The sequence below is a fragment of the Apium graveolens genome, chromosome 7 (genome assembly GCF_009905375.1).
Source record: "Apium graveolens cultivar Ventura chromosome 7, ASM990537v1, whole genome shotgun sequence".
Taxonomy (NCBI): domain Eukaryota; kingdom Viridiplantae; phylum Streptophyta; class Magnoliopsida; order Apiales; family Apiaceae; genus Apium; species Apium graveolens.
In genome coordinates, this window is record NC_133653.1 from 247,873,965 (window position 1) to 247,883,766 (window position 9,802).

Genomic DNA, 9,802 nt, shown 5'->3' on the forward strand with positions numbered 1-9,802 from the left:
GATCTCTTCTATGGACGATACCGGAATCGAGCTGGCCGGAGTAAAGAAGAACTCGCCGTCCAACGAGTTTTCTTCGAGTTTTCCGGCCAACTCAGGGGTTATCTGTTAGTTTTGATTGCATGATTGTATTCCTGTTGATTAGAAGATGTGATCTGGAGCTTGTGGTGGTGTGACTATATCGGAGTCGTGTTCTCCAGCGAGACACGGCCGTTTTCCGGTGAGCCCTGTCATTTTTAAAATTTGGTCCCTGCTCTTTTGCGGAAGAAACAGTTTAATCCATGTAGTTTCAAAAACTTGCAAATTTTGGATTCATGTTTTAAAATTATTTAAAAATTATATTTTATATTTATTTTAATTTTATAAATTCATTTTAATTTTTTAAAAATTCCAAAAATCATTATTTTAATTCCAATTTTTTTTAAAATTTAAAATTAAATATGAATTATTTAATTAATTAATTTCAGTTGATAATTAGTTATATAATTGGTCAATTAATTTAAATATTAATTGATTAATTGATTTTATTAATTAATAATTAATTTTTTAACTAATTATTTAATTAGATTTAATTATTTCTTTTGATTTAAGAATTCTGAAAAATGATTTAGAGCTTTAAAATATCATTTCAAATTATTTTCAAGGCTCGAAAATTATTATAAAATGATTTTAAAATCAGATTCGGGTATTCGAACCCTTTTAATTGGTTATAAATGATTTAAGGACCCGTTTTAATTCAAAAAAAGTTTGAAATCATTTTAACCCCTAATCTTCTTTGAAAAAGTAATTTCATCGAATATCTACGTGCTATGTGTTGTATGTGACCCGAGTGGTGTATGATATGCTTATATGTGTGTTTTTAACTATTTTAATCATAACTTTTAATCCGTAAGTCGGATTTGGGGGAACGAAGGGTAGGTAGAAGTTTGTATCGAATGAAATAAAGTGAGAAAGAGTATTGATAGATACTTGTGATGTCTGAACAGAGGAAGCGAAGCGTAGAAAGGGGAAACAGATAGTCAGTGATTAGGAATCGGTGAACAAGAGCAAGTGAAGCATAAGTAGAGTGAGAAAAGGCAAGTGATTCTTAAACTATCTTGACATTTGTTTGGATAATTCTGTTTTATATTGCAAGTGCTTCGAAAAATTTAACCTTAAACCCTGTTTCCAGTTATTGGTTTTGAGCCGTAAGCCTTACTCTTCGTAAATCATTAACTATTGAATACCCAGATACAAACCACCGATATACGATGCCACTCCACAAATACATACAAAGTATACATCGATCACTGAACCAGAAACTATTTAACATATAAACCATCATACCTTGTACATCAAAAGACTAATCCTTATAACCATAAAACCCTAATTCTTCTGTTATCTGATTCATTTACTAGCTAATAGCTAATCCTTTTACTTACCTTATTGTTCACCTTATGCTTGAAGACTGATATTTTTTATGATTCTCTATATTGTCTTATATTGTTTATTCTGTTATTGTTATATAATTGGATTGTTTTATAAATTGTGGACCATATTCGTGGTCAGACCAGATTCGTGGTTGTATTAGGCCAATGTGTGCCTTGGATCCAGTATATAGAGCAGAGTTGTGTGCCTTTCTCGGGGTTAGTGCGTGACTGATCATCAGCCTAACTTTGTTTTTTAAAATAAAAATTGAATATCCAATTCTAATCATTGCTGATAAAGAAACCTATTAACATAAATCATTTCATTTGATATCATTGTTTAATCTCAGTATTGTCACTGTGACTTGTTGAGCTAGTTATCTCATTTGTGTTATTCTATTTATGTTCTTTTCCAATTAAGAAGGAACCCGTTGGTAGATTGGATCCCCAATCAAGTGTGCGAGCTAGGATTCCAGGTTGGGACAATATAAGTTAGCTGAAGACTTTTGTAATGATTTAAGTTTGAAAGTTTGTAAGAATGTTTATTATTCAGATGTATGTTAAAATAGTTGGGTTTTGGTACGTTTGTGATATAAGTATGCTTGAGGCTTGTGTGCATACTTTAACCTGTTGCGATCCATGGATAAAGGTAAGTAGGGTCACTACATATTATTATTATTATTGTCATAAGCAGATTTATATATTGTGTATATGTATGTTGTGAACCCCAAACTTCTGACTCGGGTTTGGAGGGCGTCACAGTTTCCGTTGACATTAGTTTCATACCCTTCTATGTAAGGTTGAACTTCTGGTGAGTTGAAGATATTTTATTATTCCTCAAGTAATCATTCGTCATCCATCAAATAATTCTTGACTGGGTTCCCCGCGGTTCTAATAGGATATGTGAACACTTCAATTTCATGGTCTTCATATGATCCACACATAATTCATTACGACGCAATTGATTATGTACCATGTTGGATTTGAAATCAAAGTCAAATGAACACAAAATTCAACATCTCCTCTTCTACATAACGTTCCGCAATCGAATCTTCAACCCTCGCCTTATTACGAACCTTATGTTTCATGTATCTCATCATTCTCTCAACAAAATACATCCAACGATAATTAACAGGCCCCCTAACCTACATTCTTCGGCTAAATATAGTTCCAAATGCTCCATCAAATCAAAAAACTTGGTGGAAAAAATGTCTCGAGTACAAGCATCGTCCATACTATAGACTTTTCTAAAAAAATTAAATCATAACGGATTAAGGTAGAAAAAAAATGACATGAAAGAAATTTAAGAATGAAGAAAGTGCATCTACGATGTATGGTGGTAAAAGCTCACGAATTGCATGCGGTAATAACTTTTGCATGATAATATGACAATCATGAGATTTGAACCCCGGAAACTTATAATTATCTTTGCAACAATGACCTATATTTGATGCATAACCGTCTCGAAATGATAATGAACGAAACCAAGGACGCATGAGTTTGCGTTGTTTTGTTGTGACTGTGAAAGGTGCTTTTGACTTTTTCTTTTGACTATTTGAGATCCACAATTCAGGAAAAACATCCATCAATTTGCAATCGCCCCTTCACATGGTGTGATCCTTTGACTTCTTAATTTCATTGACAATAGTGTAGAAAATATTATCAAACACATTCTATTCTGTGTGCATGAAATCGATAAAATATCGCAAAGAAAGTGATGACCAATATGGTAGCTCAAAAAATATTGAGTAATGCGTCCAATTGTGAGCAACTTCAAAACCGGGACTTTTTTTTCTTTATTTTTTCTCCCGAGTTATGGAAATTGTAAATTTTCATAAAAACTCTTCAAAAACTCACCAGTTGACCTTCCAACAAACACCCTTCTTTCTTCATTTTGAAACTTAGCAGTTCGAAGATGGAGAGGATCATCCTCAAGTAAGAAACACCGACTTGTACCATAAAAACTACATTTTCCACATTTTTTTCAATATAACACCTTGAATGTTTCCAACACTAACTGGACATGAGAGTTTTCTATATGTTGACCATTCACTAACCATCCCTACCCAGGGGAAATCGGTAACTGTCCACAAAATTGCCGCCCTCATGGTAAAATTTTGTTTTAATGATTGATCAAATGTTTCTACCCCTACACCCCATAATAACTTCAATTCTTTTATGAGGGGTCTAAGATACACATTCAAATTTTTAAACTGACTCTTATTACTGGGGATCAAAAGAGTCATAAATGTAAATGGTTTTTCATTGCCATAAAAGGAGGAAGATTGTAGACCACAACTAAAATCTTTCGACCCTCTCTTGTAAATCAGCTATTGGGACAAAATTAGCTAACATCAAGCTACCTCTCACTCCGGCCAAGCCTTACCTTAGGGGATTAGGAGATTCCCTGGCAATTAGTTTAGGCCGGTTATTGGGTCTTTTTTACAAGTCCAGATAAAGGAGCATATTCAACCTATTTCTGAGAGCTTATGAAAGTTGGGATTGAGAGTATAGTCTTACCAATTGGATTTTAGAAAAAACCCATTTTTCTTTATATAGTGAAAACTAGGTTTTTTGATCTCTTGCTGAATCAGCTGTTCATGCTAACGATTCTTATCCCTAACTTGAAATATCCTACGAGAAGTTTTCAATAGATAAAAGAGAAGAAGCGAGTAAAGAAGAAATAATCGATTCTAAGCACCACACCTGGCCACTTTAAATAGCGTAAGAAAAAATATCAAGCTATATTATATGCTTAGCACATATATGTCAGATGTGAAACCTATTTATGATCGAAAGACAGCTTACAAGTGAGTTAACAGAACCGAACTGGTTTTAAAAAAAGACTATTTAAGTAAGTCAGTTACAAAAAAAGATGGGGATTTTCACTAAGCAACAAATGTAGATAGGCCTGAAGCAGATGGGATGAGATCAGCTTGACAAGCAAGCCTTATTACATCATCACATATGTAAACGGAAGGAGTAGATTGCTGCGTCGAGGCCTCTAAAAAAAGGAAAAGGTAAGCGAGTCCCCCCGGAACTGAGAAACTCGTAATCAGAAAGTGAGTAAGTGAAAACAAATTTCCAACAAGAAATGAGGAAGAAGAGAAGCGGTCGAAATGGCTAGTGATTCTGACTGATACATCAAAATTTCCTCCCCTATTTGTAAAGTACTCAAGAGAAAAAAAGGACCCGGTCAGGATGAATCAGTTCTCTTATGAATAAACTTCTCCTAGAAGATTAGAGGCTTAGGAAACTGAAGAAAATGAGAGGGTAGTAGAACAACATAAGATTTACTATTATTGTAGGAAATGAAACTGGACAGCCCAGCCAACTAAGCCAAGGATACCTACTGGAGTCGCTTTCAAAGATAAGCTCCAGAACTGGCTGAATTGCCCAATCCTATCTTTCCTTGTGTTATGAATATGTTGTGTACTTGATGATTACCTAAACAAAACATCTAAGTAGATTTTACTTAGTGAAATAATGTAGCACTCGACGGATAAGAGTTTTAGTCCCGACGGATAACTCATTATAGTCTCGACGGATGATTAACTTATTATCCATCGAATGAGTAGCTTATTAATAATAAGTTTGTAGCACAGTGTTGTATGCACCTTTGTATAGAATCTGTAGTAGCATATAAGTCATGTTGACTTTAACTAGATATGCAGAATAGGTTGATTAACTGTACATAAGCAATGTCTTGTAATTCTGTATAAGTGAAATGAAGTCAAGTGCCAAAATAGCTACCAACGGATGATTAACAAAGCTTCGACGGATGATCAAATGACTATCAACGGATGTTTAACATAGCAGTCGACGGATAATCAATTAAGTCATCGACGGATGATCTGAAAGTCAACGGATGATCATATCAAGATTCAAACATCAGTTGAACACTGAAAGCTGACACACAGCCGTTAAGTTGGATACAAGTACACTGTGGAAGCCCATTAACTGGGTAATAGAGGACAAAAAGCAGCAAATATCAAGACTGTTAGATTTTATATTTGTTCAGTTCTTTTGACTTTGTAATCTTGGTAATATATAAACCAAGAGAGTAGCAAATAGAAAAATAACTGAGATAGCCAAAAAAACAACAACAGAGAAATCTTTGTAAGCACTATCTTTAGCATTTCCTGTGTTTTTAGCAGTTCTATTTTGTAAGCAGCTGTGAGCATTTCTGCACACAGAGTCCTCTCGATATATTAAATATATCTCTGGTGGAATTGTTTAAATCCACCAGAAAGTTTTTAAAGACTCTTGTTTTTAATTACTTCTGTTTTGATTCATTCAAGTTTACATTCCGCATTGTGCTAATCAAAACAAATATATCCATAATCGAGTTGAACATTTTTATTTCAAGAAAAAGGTTCAAGAATTCCATTCAACCCCCCTTCTGTAATTCTTGCTATATTGTTAAGGGACTAACAATTGGTATCAGAGCAAGCTCTTAATCTACAAAGAGTTTAAAGATCAAAACAATTCAGCAAGATGAACAAGAAAGATGTTGGAGTAAAGATTCCTTTTCTTGATAAAGATAATTACCATCATTGGAAGGTAAAGATGCATCTTCATATGCTTTCTCAAGATGATGCCTATGTGGACTGCATAGAAAGAGGCCCTCATGTTCCTATGAGAGCTGCAACAGGAAATGAACCATCTGTTCTAAAGCCAATGCATGAATGGTCTGATCCTGATATTGAACAAGTCAGGAAAGATAAAAAGGCCATGAACATTCTGTTCAATAGTGTTGATACAGACATGTTTGATAACATCATCAACTGCAAGACTGCCAAGGAAGTTTGGGACACAATACAGATAATCTGTGATGATACTGAGCAAGTAAGAGAAAATAAAATGCAGCTCCTGATTCAGCAATATGAGCATTTTCACAATGAAAAAAGTGAGTCACTTACTGACATTTTTAGTAGATTCCAAAAGCTACTAAATGCTCTTAAATTACATGGAAGAGTCTATCAGACTAAAGACTCCAATATGAAATTTCTCAGATCTCTTCCAAAGGAATGGAAACCAATGACAGTCTCATTGAGAAACTCACAAGATTATAAGGAGTTTACTTTGGAGAGACTGTATGGCATTCTGAAGTCCTGTGAGCTTGAGATAGAGAAGGATGAAAGAATGGAGAGAGGAAAGAAGAAAGGAGAATCCATTGCACTAGTGGCTGAACTGGAAAAGGAGAAGGAAGTGAAGATGGAAGCTGTGGAATCAACTTCAAAGGCCTGTGAAAGCAAGGGTAAAGGGCTAGCTGCAGAAAGTGAAGATTCATTGAGCCAAGATGACATGGAGGACATTGATGAGCACCTAGCATTCCTTTCAAGAAGATTTGCCAAGCTCAAGTTCAAAAAGAACTTTGGAGCTGCCAAGCCAAATAGAAACATGGTGGATAAATCAAAATTCAAGTGTTTCAAATGTGGCTTGGCAGGGCATTTTGCAAATGAGTGTAGAAAGTCAGATTCCAGTAAGAAAAGATTTGAGTCTGTGGATTATAAGCAAAAATACTTTGATCTACTCAAACAAAAGGAAAGGGATTTTATTACACAAGAGAATGACTGGGCAGCTGATGGTTTGGATGAAGATGAGGATGTCAGCTATGTCAATCTAGCCCTTATGGCCAAGTCTGATGAAACAGAGACAAGTTCCTCAAGCAATCAGGGAAACAGAAGGAATATTTGGTACTTGGATAGTGGTTGTTCAAGACACATGACTGGTGATTCTACCCTGCTCACAAAGTTTGAAGAGAGAGTTGGCCCAAGTATCACTTTTGGAGATGACAGCAAAGGTTATACTATGGGATATGGCTTGATTTCAAAGGACAATGTCATCATTGAAGAGGTTGCCTTAGTGGATGGTCTCAAACACAATCTGTGGAGTATCAGCCAGCTTTGTGATAAAGGCAACTCAGTAACCTTCAACAAAGAAACCTGTGTTGTGATTAATTATCAAAACAACAAAGTGGTTCTCACTGGTGTGAGAAGAGGAAATGTGTATCTAGCTGACTTCAACTCAACTAAAGCAGAATCTGTAACTTGTCTTCTCAGTAAAGCAAGTCAAGATGAAAGTTGGCTATGGCACAAGAAGCTATCCCATTTGAACTTCAAGACCATGAATGAGCTGGTAAAGAAAGAGCTAGTTAGAGGCATTCCTATGGTGGAGTTTACAAAGGATGGACTGTGTGATGCCTGCCAAAAAGGGAAGCAGATTAAAGCATCATTCAGGAAGAAACTTGATTCAGCAATTGAAGAGCCTCTGCAACTGCTTCACATGGATTTGTTTGGACCAGTCAATATATTGTCAATCTCAAAGAAAAGATTTTGCCTAGTAATTGTAGATGATTTCTCAAAGTTCTCTTGGACCTATTTTCTAAAGTCCAAGGATGAAGCTAGTGAAATCATCTTCAATCACATAAGGCAAGTTAACAATCATCCTGATTTCAAAGTTAGAAGAATCAGGAGTGATAATGGAACTGAGTTCAAGAACTATGTCATGAGAGCATTTTGTGAGGAAAATGGAATCTTGCATGAGTTTTCAGCAGCAAGGACTCCACAACAGAATGGAGTAGTGGAAAGAAAGAATAGATCTCTTATTGAAGCTGCAAGGACAATGCTTGAAGAATCAAAACTACCAACATACTTCTGGGCTGAAGATGTAAACACTGCATGCTACACTCAGAACATCTCTCTGATTAATCAAGCAAGATGCATGACACCTTATCAATTGTTCAAGAACAAGAAGCCAACTCTGAACTTTCTTCATGTCTTTGGCTGTAAATGCTATATTCTGAGAAATCAAACTGATCAAAATGGGAAGTTTGATGCTAAAGCAGATGAAGGAATTTTTGTTGAATATGCTGTTGGTAAAGCATATAGAGTCTACAATCTAAGAACCAATATTGTTGTTGAATCTATACATGTTGTGTTTGATGATAAAAAGATTGAAGGACTAAAAGATGGAGATTACCATGAGAGCCTCAAATTCGACAATGTTGAGATGGTCAGTGATGAAAGTGTTGATGAGAGTGATCAAGAAACAGTGTCTAAGGATAATGCAGACAAATCTACTACAAATGAAGCACAAAACTCAACATCCGTCGAGCTACATAACGCTTCATCCGTCGGAAGGCAATCTGTATTATCCGTCGGAAGACGACCTGCCTCATCCATCGGTACTCAAAATTCACCATCCGTCGGGTTATCAAAAGGAGCAGGAAGTCAAGGCAGATCACCCATAGAAAGCACCCCAATCTCAAATCAAAGATCCACAAACTCATGGGGAGTTTCTAGCAATCAAAACTCAATCACACATCAAGACAACATTGAGGTCTCTTCATCTAGGGCTAATCTACCTCAACCAAGAAAATGGACAAAAGATCACCCCTTTGAACTGATTATTGGTGATGTTTCTTCCAGAGTTCAAACCAGGAGAGCAACTCAAGAAGAATGTCTATACAGTAGCTTCCTGTCTAAGGAAGAACCAAAGAAGGTAGAAGAAGCCTTGTTAGATCCTGATTGGATTTTAGCTATACAGGAGTAGCTAAACCAATTTGAAAGGAATAAAGTATGGAAGCTGGTACCCAAACCTACAGGAAAGAATCCAATAGACACCAAATGGGTATTCAGAAACAAGATGGATGAAAATGGCATTGTAGTAAAGAACAAAGCAAGATTGGTTGCTAAAGGCTATTGTCAGCAAGAAGGAATAGATTTTCATGAAACATTTGCTCCTGTTGCAAGACTTGAAGCCATCAGAATCTTCTTAGCCTATGCAGCCCATGCCAATTTCAAGGTCTATCAAATGGATGTCAAAAGTGCCTTTCTAAATGGAGATTTGGAGGAAGAAGTGTATGTAAGTCAACCTCCTAGCTATGAAGATCCAAATTTCCCAGAGTATGTCTATTATCTACTGAAAGCACTTTATGGACTGAAGCAAGCACCTAGAGCCTGGTATGACACTTTATCAAAGTTCCTTTTGGAAAATCACTTCACAAGAGGTACTGTAGATAAAACTTTATTTTTCAGAAATGTGAATGGCTCTAGCATACTTGTTCAAATTTATGTAGATGATATTATTTTTGGCTCTATAGATGAGAAACTTTGTAAAAAGTTTGCCAAACTGATGCAAAGCAAGTATGAAATGAGTATGATGGGAAAACTAACTTACTTTCTTGGTTTACAAATTAAGCAAGTTAGTGATGGAATATTCATTAGTCAAACTAAATATATTTTTGATCTTTTAAAGAAGTTTGATCTAATGGATTGCACATCTGCAAAAACTCCCATAGCCACTGCAACTAAGCTTGAACTAAACACTACTGAAAAGTCTGTGGATATTTCAAGTTATAGAAGCATGGTTGGCTCACTTCTATACTTAACAGC